Source organism: Pleurodeles waltl, chromosome 9, assembly GCF_031143425.1.
Source record: "Pleurodeles waltl isolate 20211129_DDA chromosome 9, aPleWal1.hap1.20221129, whole genome shotgun sequence".
NCBI classification, from domain to species: Eukaryota; Metazoa; Chordata; class Amphibia; order Caudata; family Salamandridae; genus Pleurodeles; species Pleurodeles waltl.
In genome coordinates, this window is record NC_090448.1 from 1,159,799,640 (window position 1) to 1,159,819,262 (window position 19,623).

Genomic DNA, 19,623 nt, shown 5'->3' on the forward strand with positions numbered 1-19,623 from the left:
CGAGTTTGACAAAGGATCCTAGGATTGTTGCAACCAAAGAAGGCACAGGTTCCTCATGTGCACAAAGGCTACAGGAGTCTGAAATGTTTATTAGGCTGGGGCGGAGTTCATGGAATCTGACTGTGTGGAATTCCGCAGAGTTGGAAAAAAAACTCAGTGGGATTCCGAGGAGGCGGAGTTCCTTGACCCACAGAGTCTTGAATGCGCCCGATCTCGGGATCGCTAAGCAGGGTCGGGCCTTTTCAGCCAGGCCCGACCCTGCTTAGCACTTCCGCAATGGGGTGCATTCAGGAGAGGGTCATAGGCAGTGAAAGCTGCCGTTTCATACCTCTTGTGCACTGGCCTGTCCCATGTGCAGTGCACAAGAGGCCTGAAACAGCAGCTTTCTTTCGCTGCCTACGGCCCTGGCCTGAGTTCAATCTAGGGCCTTAGGAGGCGAAAGCTGCCAGGCCTGTTGTACACCGGCATGCCCCGTGTGCAATACACATGGGGCAGGCTGGTGCACAAGAGGCCTGAAATGGCAGCTTTCACTGCCTACGGCCCTGGCCTGAATTCAGGCTAGGTCTGTAGGCAGCAAAAGCAAGCTGCCGTTTCAGTCCTCATTTGTGAATCAGTGTGCACAATGACAACAAAAGAAAGCAACAAGGACTTACCTGGATCTTCCAGTGGGTCCTCCTCTCCTCGTCGTCCGATGGCGAGGAATCTTCAGCAGCTGCCTCCCTCTGTCCTCTGCTCTGGTGCGCACTGCAGCCCAGTTATGGGCTACACAGCGCAAGTGCAGACTGTCTGGCCTGCGCTCGCGCTGTGCAGTCCATACGTTTTGTGACGCTCCGGTGGCGCAATGCCCTGTGCCATATTTACAAGGTGGCATTAGGCCACTTTTTGTGGATTAACACCTCTTTGTAAATACAGCCCCTTCACACGCAGCACTTCGCGTGGAAGGGACGTGCAATAGGTGTTGCTGTGGATGTGCCACAGCAACACCCATTGCATTTTGATGCTACCTCAGAGTTACGATATTTCGTAAACCTGAGGCAGCGCCAAAATCTAACGCCACCCCATTGGTGGCGTTAGAGTGTTGCAACGAGGAAAAAGGCTTTAATTTCTTCTCGTTTTTTGCTCTTTCTATGTGTGCTGCATTCCGCAGGACACATAGAAAGAGCAAATCACCATTTAAGCATTTAAGATTGTTTTTGTGCAGGAAGGTGTCGCTGGTTGCATGGTGGACTTCACCCGAATTTTGGGTAACATTAACCCTTGAGGCCAAGGTTGCCCCCATACATGTGAACCAAGGAGTGGCCCACAGGAAGACCCTTGATGTCCGCTCAGTATCCTCAGTGTCTCTGAGCATCTTCAGTATCCTGCATGCCTTGCATCAGGACCACTCCATTGCCCCCTATGGCAGTTCACCATAGGACCTGGATCTGAACTGGAAACTGCTTAAGATGACAGGCAACTGTCCAACTGGACCTGTCTGTCCCTGTGACCGGTTCCCCATAAGAGATGGCATCCCCAGGTGTGCCTATATAGCTGTTTTCAAGTTGCTTGTTGTGGCTAACCCTAACCCACGAATCTCAGTAGATTCAAAAAATGTATTGTGAAAAGCTGAGATGTATTGCTTCTTTGAAAATTCACATCTCTGGGACCCTATGGTGGATTTTTGTGATGGATGTGTCCATTTAAAGATAAAAAGACAGCTTATTTTATAAATGTTTCTTGTGCTGTGTGTTCTCCTTGTTCAACTGTTTTGGCATGTTTTAATGTTCTACATTTCTTTCTTTGATAAAGCCTGACTGCTCTGAGCCACAGCTACCAAGGACTGAGCTAAGGTTTTACAAACAAACTTGATTGGACCTGATTCAGCATTTTATCTTTATTGCACAAAGACGTTGCACAACTCCACCATAAAATAAACTACTTATCTCAAAGCAGCAATGTGGAATAAAAAAGGCAAATGTTGTGCCATAACTTTAGGTTGTTGCATTAAAGTCTTGATGTATCAAAGGTGACATCAGTGTTGCTCTCTTTGTGTAGAGTTAAATTATATCTTCAGAACTCTCAATCGTCCTAAGCCATCTGGTTTAGTGTTTTCCTTTGTATTCTTTTGCTTGTTGTCCTGTTTAGTCAATTATGAACTCTGGACTGTAAGTCGAAGGAAGTAAAACCTGTCTTGGATGAGCTACTCATGCCTGGGCAGCTGAAGAGCTGTGCATTTATACAAGATCAGCCCATAAATTAACAACTTCAGTATCTGATGACTTGCTGGATAGACGTCCTCATACTTTGTGATATCCCCAGAATCTTCAGTATCCAACAGTAGCGCTGGCACTGAAGAACTAGTTGGGTGACCTGAAAGTCACCTGCTAGTATCACGGCAGATCTGACTTAGCCTTTCATCATCCTGAGGTTGTTAAAATGTGTACTGTTCGGTTGGATGATAGAGATGCCAGTGGCTCATTGAATTCGCAGGCATAACACTGTCTGGAGCCCTACGTAAAACAATTTACTGCTAGTTGGAACCTAGAATGCGCAGAGGTCTCTGCTCCTACCTCAGCAGGCATGCCAAGCCACGGGTACTGCACCAGCAGTGAGGTGCGAGCTATACCTTCGTCCGGAATTGAGGAATGTAAAGCCATTGAGCAGGAGCGTTCCTTGTCGTTTTACTGGGAGACAGCTTGTACCACCTGCCACCAGAACCGAACACATGCATTGGGGATAAATCTCACCATCCAGCAATGCGCGGTTTCTATTTGGTGCTCTGTGCCAGGCCTTATATGGGCACCCTTTATGCCTCTCCGCCCTCTATTCTAGACACATATACCCCAGCTAGAGGTTCCATGCCCTGCTGCCTCCAGGTCACCAGAGGACATATTACACAAAGTGCCTCAGGGGTGCAACAGGTATGCGTGCCAGTCCTCTGTGCACTGAGGCACTGTAGCGTAAGAAAAGGGGCCCCAGACTATTGTCCTGCCATTTCTGTAATGCTGATAGCACCAGCGCCAATACAGTGCTGGTACTCTCTGAAGGTCAAGCACTCTCTTTGCCCCGGGTATGCAACACACAAGTGCGTCCACTTTGTGCACCCCATGTACAGCCCCTTCTGTTATGCTGATAGCGCTGCCACATGTGTAGTGCCTCACATCTGCAACAGTGTCCAAAAAGGTATCAATTAAATCCAAAACGTCATCAATCATACAATACCGTAAAAATGTATTTGCAATATTTAACATGTATTGTTATCTGTAATAAATCTTTGTGGTGAAAAGGGCGGAGCGGAGGGGAGTGCACAGACAGCACATGTGAGTTTGGCGGGTGTCTCGGACCGGCCAAACACACATGTGCACAGGGCTCTCTCCAGTTGCCAGGCTGGAGAGAGCCTGCACAGGCTCCCAGTCTGCCTGGAATGCCCTGGCTGGGCGCTCCAAGCCAATCGTGGCGCTGCTCTGAGCATCGTCAGGATTGGGGCAGGGCAGGCTGGGAGCGTGTGCCTGAAGCACCAGCGATGAGGGACAGGGGAGCGGTGGCAACAGAGGAGGTACGTTTTTTTCTGTAGTATTTTTTAAAATATTATTAAATGTCCCGCTCCCCCCCTTCTCCGCGCCCCAACCTTTTAAATAGGAGCGAGCCGCGACTGTGTTGCACTGCCCATGTTTACGCCCTGTGCACGTTTTCGAAGGTGCGGCGTGGCACAAATAGGGACAGTGCGTCCATTACATAATACGGCCTGAGTTGCCTTCTGAATCAAACATCTGAGGGTGTACTATGCAGAGTTACCTGGGGGGCACAACAGGCGTGTGCTTCTGCTATCTGTGCCCTGGGCCACTATGAAATTACAGAAGGGGAGCAGATGCTTGGTGACGGTGCACAGCCACTGGGCCCCCTGAGTTCAGCCCTTTGGAGTGGTCAAAGCAGGCCCCGTGTACCCCCAGACATCCCTCTGCAGGTGGATGCAGTCACTCACTGCGCCCAATGTCTGCATCTTGTCCTGTGAGAAATGATGCAGATTAGAAGCAACAGCTCTGACTTTCACTGAGCGCGCTCTCCTCAGGCAGCCCCCAGTTGGGGAGGGGGTGCAGCTTTCATGATAGCAGGGCTCACGGCGGTTCCGGTCTGTAATTAAGGGCCCCAGCTGACTAAAACAACCTTCAGAGTATTACAGCTTTCTACGGGGATCCAGCAGGGATGAGGGTCTTGGCATGGCTGAGAGCTTCGGCACCCCGCCTGTGAGTGACTTTTTCTGGCCAGCATTACCTCCTGAGCTATCTTACCTGTACTCTCCCCTACGACTTGCTGGACACAGGTGTGCAACAGGAGCCTTAATCCCCTGAACTATCTCAACATGCGGTCTGCTCGTGGCCAGCACAGTAACTCACACCAGCTGCACTAATGCCTTTTTTGGAGGAAGGTTTTTTAAAAACAATCTATATGTCCACCCATGTCAGACTGACTGCCATTGACTCAGCTCCTCATGGCTACCCCTCCCCCCCCCTTGAATTTACTCCCTTTTCTGCCTGCTACCTCAGTGTTTGGGTTTCCAAAGAAAACTCTTTCCATTTCCTGAAGTGCGTGTTTCAGTTCATGGCGCGGGGCAGCAGGGGGCAGTGTTGTCACGCGAGTGTCACTGCACAGCGGATGCCTGTGAGACGTCAGCCCTCAGCAGACCATGAGCCGTCCACCTGTGCCTGGCTGCTGCGGAACACGCCAACAAGCAGGCGCCGGGTACTCGGACCCTCAGGCAGGTCCCGGGAGGTGGGGGCGCGCGGAGGATCAGGACAGCGTGTCCTGAAACACACTGCACTCTCCGGGGAGGTCTACACCACTGTCATTTATTTCCACGCGGGTGTGGGACTATTACTCAGTGTTTTCTGTTTACAAAGTTACCGTCTCACCCCGGTTCTGCCATCCCAGAGTTTCCTGCTCCAAACTGCTGTAAACGAAGATCTTTAGTTGAATTGTGGTCACTCAGGCTGCAGTGTATGGAGGAGCTGGAGCTGGACTGTGTTCTCTGAATCTGTAGCTGTAGTGACACGAACCTGGACTACACCTTCCAGAATGCATTTTGCTGATAAATGAGTACCTGGGACTGGAATTTTAGTGATATTTCGTGATCTCACTTCCCTAAAATAGAGCCGCAATACTGTTTTTATGATTACCTCAATGCGTTTTGGCGAGAGAGAAGGCCACCTCCCCATGGCCACTCCTCTAGTCCCTGGGGTCTTCTCCCACGACAAGACCGGCCCCACATTCCCACTGCCAATACTGTGACTGCTCCAGTCCTTCTTAGCTTCTCCCACGTCATGGCCTTTCCCAACGCCCATTGGCCAGTCCTCTGATTGCTCCAGTCCTTGTGGTCTTCTCCCACGCCATGACCTCTCCCACTTTCCCACTGGTCAGTCCTCTTACTGCTCCAGTCCCTGTAGGCTCCTCCCATGCCATGAACTTTACCAGCTTCCCATTGGCTAATCCTCTGACTGCTCCAGTCCCTATGGTTTTCTCCCAGGTAACGGCCTCTCCCATCTCCCCATTGGCCAGTCCTCTGATTGCTCTAGTCCCTGTGTTCTTCTCTTAGCCACGGCCCAGACTTCCCACTGCTAATACCCTGACTGCTCCAGTCCGTGTGGTGTTTTCCCATGCCCAGACCGCACCCACATTCCCACTGGCCAGTCCTCTAGTCCCTGTGGTCTTCTCCTACGCCGTGACATGCGTCTCCCACTTTCCCACTGGTCAGTCCTCTTACTGCTCCAGTCCCTGTAGGCTTCTCCCACACCATTATCTTTCCCAGCTTCCCACTGGCCAATCCTCTGACAGCTCCAGTCTCTATGGTTTTCTCCCAGGTGTAGGAGGCTGGCCTGGCTTATAGTGGGTACCAGAGGTACTTACACTCTGTGCCAGGTCCAGTTATCCCTTGTTAGTGTAGAAGAGGTGTTTCTAGCAGCTAAGACTGATAGACGGTAGCTATAGCAGAGCAGCTTACGCTGAACTAGGAGACATGTAAAGCTCCTACTATACCACTTATATCATATAGCACAATATCATAAGAAAACACAATACTCAGAGTTACTAAAAATAAAGGTACTTTATTTTTATGACAATATGCCAAAAGTATCTCAGTGAGTACCCTCAGTTAGAAGGTAAGTAATATACACAAGTTATATGTACACAAACCCAAAACAGGTAAGTAATAGTAAGAAAAGTAATGCAAACAGTGTAGAATTACAATAGGGTGCAATAGGTGAACATAGGTATAGGGGCAACACAAACCATATACTCCAAAAGTGGAATGCGAATCACGAATGGACCCCAGACCTATGGGAGCTTGTAGAGGGTCGCTGGAACTGTACGAAAACAGTCATGGTGTCCAAGATACCCCACACCAAGACCCTGAAAAGTAGGAGTAAAGTACACCTACTACCCAAAAAGGACACAATAGTCGTGATAGGGGGATTCTGCAAGAACCACAAACACCAGCAAAGCACTGAAGACGGATTCCTGGACCTGAGGACCTGCAAGGCAAGGGGACCAAGTCCAAGAGTCGCGATAGTGTCCGGGGGGGCAGGAGCCCAGGAAACCCCAGATGAAGGTGCAAGAAGGCTGCCTCTGGATAGAAGAAACCTAGGATTCTGCAACAACAAAGAGAGCTAGGAACTTCTCCTTTGGATGAAAGATGTCCTACGGCGTGCTGAAGGTAGCAGAAGTGTTTCCACGCAGAAATACTGCAAACAAGCCTTGCTAGCTGCAAGGGTCACAGTAGAGGTTTTTGGGTGCTGCTGGGGACCAGGAAGGACCAGGATGTCGCCCCTTGGAAGAGGAGACATAAGGGGCGCTCAGCAACTCAGAGAGCCCCCACAGAAGTAGGCAGCACATGCAGAAGTACCAGAGCAGGCACTTAGAAATTTGTGAACTGGAGCTGGCTCAGAGTCACAAAGGAGGGTCCCACGACGTCGGAGTCCAACTCAGAGGGTTGAGCATTGCAGGAAGGAGTGCTGGGGACCCAGGCTAGGCTGTGCACGAAGGAGTCCTTGGAGAAGTGCACCGAAGCTGGAGCAGCTGCAAATCATGCAGTACACAGGTTTGCAGTCTAGCGTGGGGAGGCAAGGACTTACCTCCACCAAACTTGGACTGAAGGATCACTGGACTGTGGGAGTCACTTGGATACAGTTCCTGTGTTCCAGGGACCATGCTCGTCAGGATGAGAGGGGACCCAGAGGACTGGTGATGCAATCTTTTGGTGCCTGCGTTAGCAGAGGGAAGATTCCGTCGACCCACGGGAGATTTCTTCTTGGCTTCCAGTGCAGGGTGAAGGTAGACAGCCCCCAGAGCATGCACCACCAGGAAACACTCGCGAAAGCGGGCAGGATGAGGCACTACAATGTTGCTGGTAGCCGTCTTGCTACTTTGTTGTGGTTTTGCAGGCGTCCTGGAGCAGTCAGCGGTCGATCCTTGGCAGAAGTCAAAGAGGGAAGTGCAGAGGAACTCTGGTGAGCTCTTGCATTTGTTATTTGAAGAATACCCCAAAGGAGAGACTCTAAATAGCCAGAAAAGGAGGTTTGGCTACCAAGAAGGGAGGTTTGGCTACCAAGAGAGGTAAGAGCCTATCAGAGGGGGTCTCTGATGTCACCTGCTGGTGCTGGCCACTCAGAGCAGTCCAGTGTGCCCCCAACACCTCTGAATCCAAGATGGCAGAGGTCTGGGACACACTGGAGGAGCTCTGGGCACCTCCCCTGGGAGGTACTGGTCAGGGGAGTGGTCACTCCCCTTTCCTTTGTCCAGTTTCGCGCCAGAGCAGGGCTGGGCGATCCCTGAACTGGTGTAGACTGGCTTATGCAGAGATGGGCACTATCTGTGCCCATCAAAGCATTTCCAGAGGCTGGGGGAGGCTACTCCTCCTCAGCCCTTCACACCTATTTCCAAAGGGAGAGGGTGTAACACCCTCTCTCAGAGGAAATCCTTTGTTCTGCCTTCCTGGGCTGGGGCTGCCCAGACCCCAGGAGGGCAGAATCCTGTCTGAGGGGTTGGCGGCAGCAGCAGCTGCACTGGAGACCCCGGAAAGGCAGTTTGGCAGTACCCGGGTTCTGTGCTAGAGACCCGAGGGATCATGGAATTGTCCCCCCAATATCAGAATGGTATTGGGGTGTCAATTCCATGATCTTAGACATGTTACATGGCCATGTTCGTAGTTACCATTGTGACGCTATACATAGGTAGTGACCTATGTATAGTGCACACGTGTAATGGTGTCCCTGCACTCACAAAGTCCGGGGAAATTGCCCTGAACGATGTGGGGGCACCTTGGCTAGTGCCAGGGTGCCCACACACTAAGTAACGTAGCACCCAACCTTCACCAAGTGAAGGTTAGACATATAGGTGACTTATAAGTTACTTACGTGCAGTGAAAAATGGCTGTGAAATAACGTGGACGTTATTTCACTCAGGCTGCAGTGGCAGGCCTGTGTAAGAATTGTCTGAGCTCCCTATGGGTGGCAAAAGAAATGCTGCAGCCCATAGGGATCTCCTGGAACCTCAATACCCTGGGGACCTAAGTACCATATTCTAGGGAATTATATGGGTGTACCAGTGTGCCAATGAGAATTGGTAAATTTAGTCACTAGCCTGCAGTGACACATTTAGAAAGCAGAGAGAGCATGAACACTGAGGTTCTGGTTAGCAGAGCGTCAGTGATACAGTTAGGCACCACACAGGCAACACATACAGGGCACATACTATGAGCACTGGGGTCCTGCCTGGCAGGATCCCAGTGGCACAAGGGCTAAAACAAACATACATACAGTGAAAATGGGGGTAACATGCCAGGCAAGATGGTACTTTCCTATACCAGGCCACAGCTTCTTTCACCTTCCCACTGGCCATTCCTCTGATTGCTCCAGTCCCTGTGGTATTCTCCCACACCATGACTTCTCCCACCTTCACAATGCTCTGACTTCTCCAGTCCCAGTGAATTTCTCCCACATCATGACCTCTCCCACCTCCCTATTGGCCAGTCCTCTGACTGCTCCAGTCCCTGTGGTCTTTTCCCACTCCATGGCCTCTCCCACCTCCCCATTGGGAGGTCCTCTGATTGCTTCAGTCCCTGTAGTCTTCTCCCATGACATGGCCTCTCCCACTTGCTCATTGGCCAGTATTCGGATTGCTCCAGCCCCTGTGGTCTTCTCCCATGACATGGCCTCTCCCACTTTCTCATTGGCCAGGCCTCTGACTGCTCCAGTCCCTGTGGTCTTCTCCCACACCATGACCTCTCCTACCTTCCTATTGGCCAACCCTCATAGTCCCTGTGTTCTTCCATGACGCACACAAGGCCATAGATTCCGCCGTGCCTTTCACGCAGACAACACTTTTAAGTTAAGTTGTGTCTGCATAAGGAGGCGGCCTGTTGTTTAAGAGAGTGATTAGGAGAGTGCATCTGGCGCAGTCTGAACCCCCTTGACGACACTTTGAATTAACTGGCTTCAATATTTCATCTGGGCAACTGGGAACGTCAGGCCCAACACCTGGGCTGTTAATGGCCCTTCTCGGTCATATGTATTATTAATGGCAGCTCTCAGCGCGCGCGGCTCCAGGCTTCCGTAAACAACCTACATTTGAAATCGTTCTAAAATAAAACACACACGACTTCGAAATTTCGAACAGCAAATAAACCTGCATTGAAACAGGCGCCGGTGATGCACCTCTGCTGGTCAGCCGCACGAGGGCGCTCTTATTCCTGCACCAGAAGCTCTCGAGGCACCAGTTGTGCTCTCCCATGAAGGCTAAATAGTGTACATAGACGCTGATTTAAGAGCCCCTTCTGCCACATTAGTGTCATTTTTTTTACGCTAATGTGACCCAAAGAGGCCAAAATCGCTGAGCCAAATTTCCAAAGTGGCACAAAACATGCATTGCGCCACTTTGTAACCCTTAATGTATGCAAAGAGGGCATCCCCCCCATAAAGGGGGCCGAAAAAATGTTGCAAAGAAAGATGAGATTTCATTGCATAATTTTTTTGGCCCTTTTAACACCTGCTCAGAGCAGGCATTAAAGGGAGGCACACAATTGTTTACAATGGGCCTCAATTAACTTTGCAGGGTTAGCGCCAACATTTTTTTTTTTTTTTGACACACAGTGATATACAATTTCATCACAGAGAAAAAAAAACCATGGTCAGTACATAAATATCCAAATGTCAATTGTTAATATTATTCATAGACTAGGCGGATAATAAAAAAAAAGAAGAAAGAAAATTCATTGATTACTTGGCTTTCTATCTATCCACTCTCAGGGCCCTGAAGCCATTAAAGCAGGGATGCCCAGATGCTGAAGCTTTTTTTTTCTAAATGTGGCTCCCTTTATCCTATATAAGCAATATTCCAGATGACATACAGATAAAAGCCTTGTAATCCATCGATTCCAAGAAGGGGGGTCAGATTCGCGCCAATCAGACGCCACCCACCCACATAATACCGACATTGCCAAAAACAGAAAATATCGCGATTGGTTATTGCAGACAGACTCATCAACCCCCAACAACACCAGTTGGGATGTTAAGTTAATATTCTGTTTCAGCACTTTTTTCAAGAATTCAGATATATCGTTAATGAGCCTAGACAGTTTCCCACAGTAAATAAACATATGGCAGAGGTCTGCCTCCGGACTCCCACACTGTGGACAGTTGCTGCCCTCTGTCCTTACCCAGCTGGCAATCTTAGCCGGTGTGTAATGTAAACTATACAGAACCTTATAATGCTGAGCTTGCGGGCCGGCTGACAATAAAACATTTTGAACCATGTCTACAGGGAGTGCAGAATTATTAGGCAAGTTGTATTTTTGAGGATTAATTTTATTATTGAACAACAACCATGTTCTCAATGAACCCAAAAAACTCATAAATATCAAAGCTGAATATTTTTGGAAGTAGTTTTTAGTTTGTTTTTAGTTTTAGCTATGTTAGGGGGATATCTGTGTGTGCAGGTGACTATTACTGTGCATAATTATTAGGCAACTTAACAAAAAACAAATATATACCCATTTCAATTATTTATTATTACCAGTGAAACCAATATAACATCTCAACATTCACAAATATACATTTCTGACATTCAAAAACAAAACAAAAACAAATCAGTGACCAATATAGCCACCTTTCTTTGCAAGGACACTCAAAAGCCTGCCATCCATGGATTCGGTCAGTGTTTTGATCTGTTCACCATCAACATTGCGTGCAGCAGCAACCACAGCCTCCCAGACACTGTTCAGAGAGGTGTACTGTTTTCCCTCCTTGTAAATCTCACATTTGATGATGGACCACAGGTTCTCAATGGGGTTCAGATCAGGTGAACAAGGAGGCCATGTCATTAGATTTCCTTCTTTTATACCCTTTCTTGCCAGCCACGCTGTGGAGTACTTGGACGTGTGTGATGGAGCATTGTCCTGCATGAAAATCATGTTTTTCTTGAAGGATGCAGACTTCTTCCTGTACCACTGCTTGAAGAAGGTGTCTTCCAGGAACTGGCAGTAGGACTGGGAGTTGAGCTTGACTCCATCCTCAACCCAAAAAGGCCCCACAAGCTCATCTTTGATGATACCAGCCCAAACCAGTACTCCACCTCCACCTTGCTGGCGTCTGAGTCGGACTGGAGCTCTCTGCCCTTTACCAATCCAGCCACGGGCCCATCCATCTGGCCCATCAAGACTCACTCTCATTTCAACAGTCCATAAAACCTTAGAAAAATCAGTCTTGAGATATTTCTTGGCCCAGTCTTGACGTTTCAGCTTGTGTGTCTTGTTCAGTGGTGGTCGTCTTTCAGCCTTTCTTACCTTGGCCATGTCTCTGAGTATTGCACACCTTGTGCTTTTGGGCACTCCAGTGATGTTGCAGCTCTGAAATATGGCCAAACTGGTGGCAAGTGGCATCGTGGCAGCTGCACGCTTGACTTTTCTCAGTTCATGGGCAGTTATTTTGCGCCTTGGTTTTTCCACACGCTTCTTGCGACCCTGTTGACTATTTTGAATGAAACGCTTGATTGTTCGATGATCACGCTTCAGAAGCTTTGCAATTTTAAGAGTGCTGCATCCCTCTGCAAGATATCTCTCTATTTTTGACTTTTCTGAGCCTGTCAAGTCCTTCTTTTGACCCATTTTGCCAAAGGAAAGGAAGTTGCCTAATAATTATGCACACCTGATATAGGGTGTTGATGTCATTAGACCACACCCCTTCTCATTACAGAGATGCACATCACCTAATATGCTTAATTGGTAGTAGGCTTTCGAGCCTATACAGCTTGGAGTAAGACAACATGCATGAAGAGGATGATGTGGTCAAAATACTCATTTGCCTAATAATTCTGCACTCCCTGTATAGATTCATGAACCGCAGACTCGTAAGCACCTACCCGCAGCTCCCGTTTCTTGTCAAGCACTCCCACATCATCCTGTACTAAATCTAGGAGAAGCGGGTACAAGTTCCTGATAGTACAGCCTGTGGCTTTACCCACGACATCCAACAGTCTAATCGTTCCCCCACACGGGTTGTGATTGAAAGTGGTCAGTAGGAAGTTCCTAATCTGCAAGAATTAAAAAAAAATCTCTACTATCTAGGGCAAACTCTGCTTTCAAATCCTCAAACGTCTTTCGGTGGATGCCCTCATGAAAAAAAAATCACCCACTTTCTGGACCCCATGCTTAGCCCATCTTATACAATGCCTGTCTTTAAAAATCTCTGGAAACATAGGCGTGCTCCAGAGCGGCGTGTAGTAGCAAACCCGCCCCATACCTATCTTGCGCTTGGCCTGCACCCATACCTTAAAAGCAGCTCTGATCGTTTTGAATTTAACTTTCTTAAACCAACTGGGTTCTAGTATTCGAAAGAAAACTGCATCAGCCTCCTTACCCCAAATCAGTGTATAAATTGAGCGGAGAGTGTCTTGCATGGTTCTGCCCATAAAACATAATGTCTGTGCATATTGTAGTACGGCCGCCAAGTAATATAATTTGAAACTAGGAAGCGCCCACCCCCCTCTCTCCCTTGGGAGTATTAAATAGCGGAGAGCCCTACGTGTTTTAGTGTAAGACCATATAAAATTGCTAGTCAATCCTTCCATTTGTTTAAACCAATCCTGCCCTATTTCTAACGGTATAGTTCTAAAGAAATAAAGCACTTTGGGTAGAAAGGTCATTTTTATCAGATTATAGCGCCCCACCAACGAAAGTTTCAAGTTATTGATACGCTGCAGATCCTTCTTAGCCTTTGTTAGAACCGGAGCCAGGTTTATTTCTACTATCTCGCCAAGGTTTGATGTCAACTTAACTCCTAGATACTGTACTTGGGTCCTCTTACGCTCGTCCTCAATAGTTGTCTAGCCATTAACTAATATTTGACATTTAGTTTTATTCAGTAAATAACCGGACACCCATCCAAATCGTGCAGCTTCATATTCTATTTCCTTTAAAACAGCCACAGGGTCAGTTGTAACGACCGTAATGTCGTCCGCATAAGCCAATATTTTAGTGCTGCCCCCTATAAGTTCCATTGGTCTGATGAAACTGTTGCTTAACAGTCTTCTAATCAATGGATCAATATATAGGGCAAACAGCAGCGGTGAACACGGGCATCCCTGTCTTGTACCTCTCTGAATGATAATGGTGCTGACACGGAGATACTAGATTAGAAATCACTGAACTTAATCGACTAGCAAGTACTTTTGCATACATTTTGGCATCGCTATTGATTAAAGAAATCGGGCGATATGAGCCCGGTAAATGCGGTTCCTTGCCTTTTTACAAAAAAACAATTATATTAGCCTCTTCCCATGAAGTCAGTTGTGGGGACCCTGTCTGTACTCCAAGAAATAGGCTAAGAAGTTCCTTCCTTAACTCCAGAAAAAAGATTTTATAAAACTCAAGGTTTTCCCACTTGCAAGAGCACTGATTGCTGCTCCAATTTCCTTGTCTGACAGAGGGGCTTCCAACTCGCTTTTATCTCCCTCCTGCAGCTGCCCCAACAAGATATTAACCATGTTCTGGGATATCTCCTCCTTCTGGGAACATACTTCTTGCGAGTAGAGTTTTTGATAAAACCTCCTAAACACTTCTAAAATTTCGGGCCCACCGCTGACTGATTGCCCATCTTCATTCTCAAGTACGCTAATATTACCATGGGTTATCTTCTGCCTTATTTTTAAAGCCAGCTGCTTACCAACTTTCTCGCTATAATCGTAGCATTCCTGACGATGTGACAGAAACTTAGCCGCAGCCGTTTCCATATATATTTTTACAGCCTCTGCTTTTGTAGCAGTTATTTCGTGTAAAATATCTGAAATCTCTACCTTGTTCACTAACGCCTCCCCCAGTCATTGCTCAGCTGCAATCAGCTTTCTGTATTAACTTTAATTGTTCAGTGCGCAGACTCTCTTTTCTCACTACGTACCTCAACGTCTCTCCTCTAACAGCAGCTTTAAACGTATACCATACCATATGGCTGGGGGCGGTGCCCCGATTTATCTAAAAAAAACTCTGGGATCCACACCCTTATTTGTTGCACATACGTTGGGTCAGCTAGTAATGCTCTATCAAACGACCAAGACCTAACATGGGACCCTTCCTTCCCTAAAACCACCACCAAAACCAACGGGTTATGGTCCAACATTATTCTAGGATATCTTTCAATCCTTAGCCCCTCTTGCAGAGATGCTGACACAAAAAAATAATCCAACCTTACTGATTTCTTATGTGGAAAATAAAAAAAACTTATGACCTAGTTCTAGCGACCTACATCTCTGCCAGACATCGATCAAACCATAATTTAATATTAATGTCTGGAGTGCCAAGAAAACTTTGGTTTTTCTACACTGGTATGTCGTTTGCTCTTGAATGGGGGTTTCTCTATCCAAATGTATGTTAAAGTCCCCACATATTACTATTGGGGTCACCCAAGATGCAAGCTCCCTATTAACTAAATCCAAAATTTCAGGATCATCTATATTTGATCCATAAATTGAGCAGATTGTAAATTTTGACCCTCTGGCCAAACACTCCAGCAAGACCACCCGACCCATTTTATCCGTAAATCGTTTTAAAACCACCAGAGACATGATACGCGTACGTATAGCTACCCCTCTAGTGGTTGTATTCTGGTTCGTATACGCCACCAGCTTCCATCCCGGAAATTCCATTAAATGCTTCTGCACACCAGCAATATGTGTCTCCTGCATGCAGACAATGTCGGCCTTAAAACCTTCCTTTACCAACTGATGTTTTTTGCCATCATTGAGCCCAAAAACATTCACTGTAGCTATACGCATTTTATTTTCCTGACCCATATTGTCCATCTTCTTCTATACCCTACTTGCACCTAGTTTTTCCAAATTCTGCACTGACAAAAACCCTGGCATTGCTACCATCCTTCCTACTGTGTACCACTTTACACCCTCTCCCCCCCACCCTGATCAGCCCCAGCCCCACCTCAAGAACAATAAACCTCGACCCCAACCCGCCCTCCTACCCCTACCCCAACAAATGGGATCGCCAGGCCGCTCGGTCAGTAAGATGGAAGTCGTCCACCCTCCCCAACCCAGCCCGCTATAAAACAAACATAACCCAAAATTGTATCCACCACAACAGCCCCCACCTACCACACAGCAGCAAATCGAAGGAAAAAAGAAAAAAGCACAACACAAACAGGCGGAGGGAGAGCCCCTAATAAAGAAAAAACTATGCCTAACCTTCGATCTCTCCCCCCACCTTTAATATCAAAAGCCCATTCAACTTAATTTTCCGCCACTGTTGCTGTCACTTAGTTGCCGCAGATATTCCCCAGCTTTAATTTCGGACAAAAAAAGTCTGTGTTGTCGTTTTATAAATGATTTTTAACCGAGCGGGGCTTAGAAGATACGCCCCCGACTCCTGAAAAGGTGCAATCAACTGTCTCAGAAGCCATCGTCTTTCTACAGTAACATGTGCAAAGTCTGGTCTTGAATAAAAGGATACCCCGTCTACATTTGCCCTTGAGTTTTTTCAAACACTATCTGCCAACGTATATAATGATGGCCCTAGGGTAATTCTGCCCTCCATTGGTATCCAACACTTGTTTTTTTCTTAAAGAGTGGAAATCAATGTGCTCTCTGAATCTCTGTCTCCCAATTCCATCCAGGAAGGTCTGGGAAAGCTCTCTTGAATAAAAACGCTATGTAAGCCATGGTGTCTTGTCCCTCCAGCCCCTCCGCTATGCCCAGAATCCAGAGGTTGTTCCGTCACTGACGGTTCTCGGCATCTTCTAATTTCCACTGCATGTCCAAGATCTGCTGTTCCTGTGCAGCCATCTGTTTAGCTGTAGCTTTAACCTCTGTCTCCAGTGCATCAGTGCGAGTCTCCATTGAAGTAATACGTGTGGTTATATCATGGCAGGACTTCACCACACTTTTAATGGAGGGCTGTGGTTGTTTATTCACAATTTTAGCCTTCCTATTCTCTTTTTGTGCTTGCTCATTTTACCCTTCCTACTCTCTTTTTGTGCTTGCATGTGATTATGTACCATGGTACGGTAAATTAGTTCCAGCGAGGCGTCCCCGGCCTGTTCTAGGGGCCCTATTGTTAATCCTACTGAAGTATCATCTGCAATACTAATTTTTGAAAATGCCTGCTGGGTGGCCGTATAGTCCCACTGAAGCTCACCTACTCCTTCTTGGTCGTTCAGCTGCGCCCCCCCTAGACACTGGCCCAGGGTTACCGCCATCACTGAATCGATCAATTGATTTCCTTCTGCAAGTCAGTTTGTTCGACCCCCAAATACTAGCAGTAGAGCTACATTCTGAATCAATATCTGTTAATGGGGTCTCTTTGTCTGATTCCTTTGACTGATCAGAGAGAGAATAAAAGCTCTCTGCAGTATCCACTTGTCCAGTATTGCCAATAGCCCCCAGTAGTTTATCCTCCTTCCCCCCTCGACTGGTGCTCAATACTTCCACCTTAGATTTAGATATTGGGGAGATCTTTTCCCCATCAATAGACCCTTGTAGTGCCTTGTGTTGATTTAAGCTGCTAGTCCCGGCTCCCATGATAGTCTCCCCCCAGTCATCATTCCCCTCCATCAACTGCCAGGGGTCTGTTCTAATGACATCCTGTGGGGGGTCCACATCGCTAGTCCGCAAACCCCCATATGTTAAAGTCCTACCTGTCCCGTCCTGGCTGTCTGTTCCCCCGGCCACCATTCCTACGGAAGCCTCCAGATCACTGTTACCTCCTGAGGGCTCAGCTCTTTCATTGTATGGTTCCTTTTGGGGGGGGGGGGGGGGATGTCTGCTTTGTCCTCACTGCTTGTTTGAACATATCAGGGACCTGTGTAACATCCCCCTGTAATTTCTCCATCGCTGGGGCGCCTTGCTGTAATCCTTTTCCTTGAGCGCTAGGCTTTGGGGGGGGCAGCAGGCTGTTTCTTGTCTCTCCTCCCTGCACTGACCTCCAGAATGGGCTTCCCTCGTACCATTCGGGGTGTCTTTGTAGTCTTGGGTGCCATCAGCAGACAGCCGAGCACCTCTGCGGCTCCAGCGTGGGTGCAGAAGCCGGCAAACAACAGAAAAAGCGGCGGCCGCGGCGGCGTGACTCGAGCATCCGCAGGTCAAACCAAGAGGTACACGGCACTCCTAGCTGTGCTCCGCCCTCCAGGTTGTCGTGCCGTGCAAAACCAGGAAAACACAGTTGCGGTGTCAATTCCGCCTGTAATCATTCCTCACAACACGCCGAGCCAGAAATGGAGGCTGCTGTGGTATCATCAAGCTAGCGGGCCAAGGGTGGTCCAAATCAGTGGAATCTCCCGACCCCCATCTTGGATCCCCCCTCCGGCAGCGCCAACATTTTTTACGCTAATCCTGCAAAGCGCGAACTAATGTCAAATATTTTGATGCAGGTTCCCTAACTTACGCCATGGTGTGCCATATAATAAATACGGCGCATACATGGTGGCGTTAGGGGGGCTAAAGGGTGCAAAAAATCTGACATTTTCATTAATCTGCCGAAAAGTCAGGTGGTCTGCCTAATTCAAGTGAAAAATGCATTAAAAAATAAAATAAAATGGGAGTGGTAGTGAGGGTGCCTATACCATGGTTTGCCCAGTGCACTGGTTGCTGTGATCACTGGTTCCCACACCTCACTTCCTACAAGCGATGCTTCACCTTTTCCCTGATGAATAAGACAGATCTATCTAGCTATCTGTCTATCTGTCTGTCTGCCTTAACCTTCCATAACCTCTATGAGAAAGTCATAAGAGAAAACAGCTTTCTCTCAAACTTAGTTCATCAAATCCAAGCAGAACACAGCACAGTTCCTAAAATTAGTATAGCACCACCAACAAATGATTTATATTGTGATTAAAATCTATTATTATCCTTTATATGTGTTAATGTTTGTGGGCATTAAACACAGGATTTCACTACATCAATAGGTCCATGTCCTTGAGGCCTGTGATGGCTGCCAGACAATGCTGTGCATGTCGTGGCCAGCCAATCAAGGGGGTGGGGATGCTTTGGAGAACCTCCAGATGCCCCTTGGGGGTCAGAATTTCTTCACTCTGCCCCTTTCTATTGTTTAATACATTCTCAGGACACTGGTACATGCTTGAACCCTGCAATGGCTACCAACATATATTGTTCAGGTCTGGCTAGTCCCGTTTACAGTGACAATCAGAGCCTCTCTGGTCACCAGCACTTCACATATCACTGAGGGACATATTTAAGAGCCCGTAGCACCAACGTAGTGGCGCCATAATGTCTTTTTTTATTCTAAGGCGGCGCTAAAGAGGCTTTTCTTCCACTCCATATTTACAAAGTGTCACAATGCATGCATTGTGGCACTTTGTAACCCCTCGCGCCACATTATGCCTGCGCCAGGCATAATGTATGCAAGGGAGGTGTTCCAGAACTTGGAGGCCCACAAAAATGGTGCAGTGAAATTTAAAAGATTTCACTGCTCAATTTTTGGCGTCATTTTTAACGCCTGCTCAGAGCAGACATTAAAATGACTCTCCCATAGTAATATATGGGCCTCTTGGCACTTTGCTGCACTAGTGTCAAAATTTCTGACACTAGTGTAGTAAAGCGCCACAATAACATAAAAAAAGTTGGCACTATTGTGCTAATGACCGCCATGGTGCGGCGCTTTATAAATATTGCGCAACCATGGAGTCATTAGAGGCCGGTAGGGAGGGGTGCAAGAAAAGTGGTGCATCATAGCTGATGCGCCACCTTTCTTAAATATAGGCCTAAATGTTTAACCCCTTCATGCCCATCCGGAGTACATCTTTAAACACAAATTTTAAAAAAATGGCTGAATGGATTTACGCCACATAATAGCACACTTTCTGAGTGGATATCTAACTTTCTGCCAAATTTAGTGTAATTTGTTTCAGTCCTTTCTTTTGTGTCAGTTCCCAAAATATCCTAAGGGAATTAACATGGGAAGTCAATGTTTTGGTACTCCCGCACTATCCTGGACCCCACTTCATGTATCACCCCAAAACTTCAGAGAAAGGGGCTGAGATGGATGAACTTTTGTTTGGAAAGTTTCATGCAGATTTGTCAAACACCAATATAGCTGCAGAAGAAAAAATACTCTTCCTATGGAAACCCTGGGCTAAGCGGGTA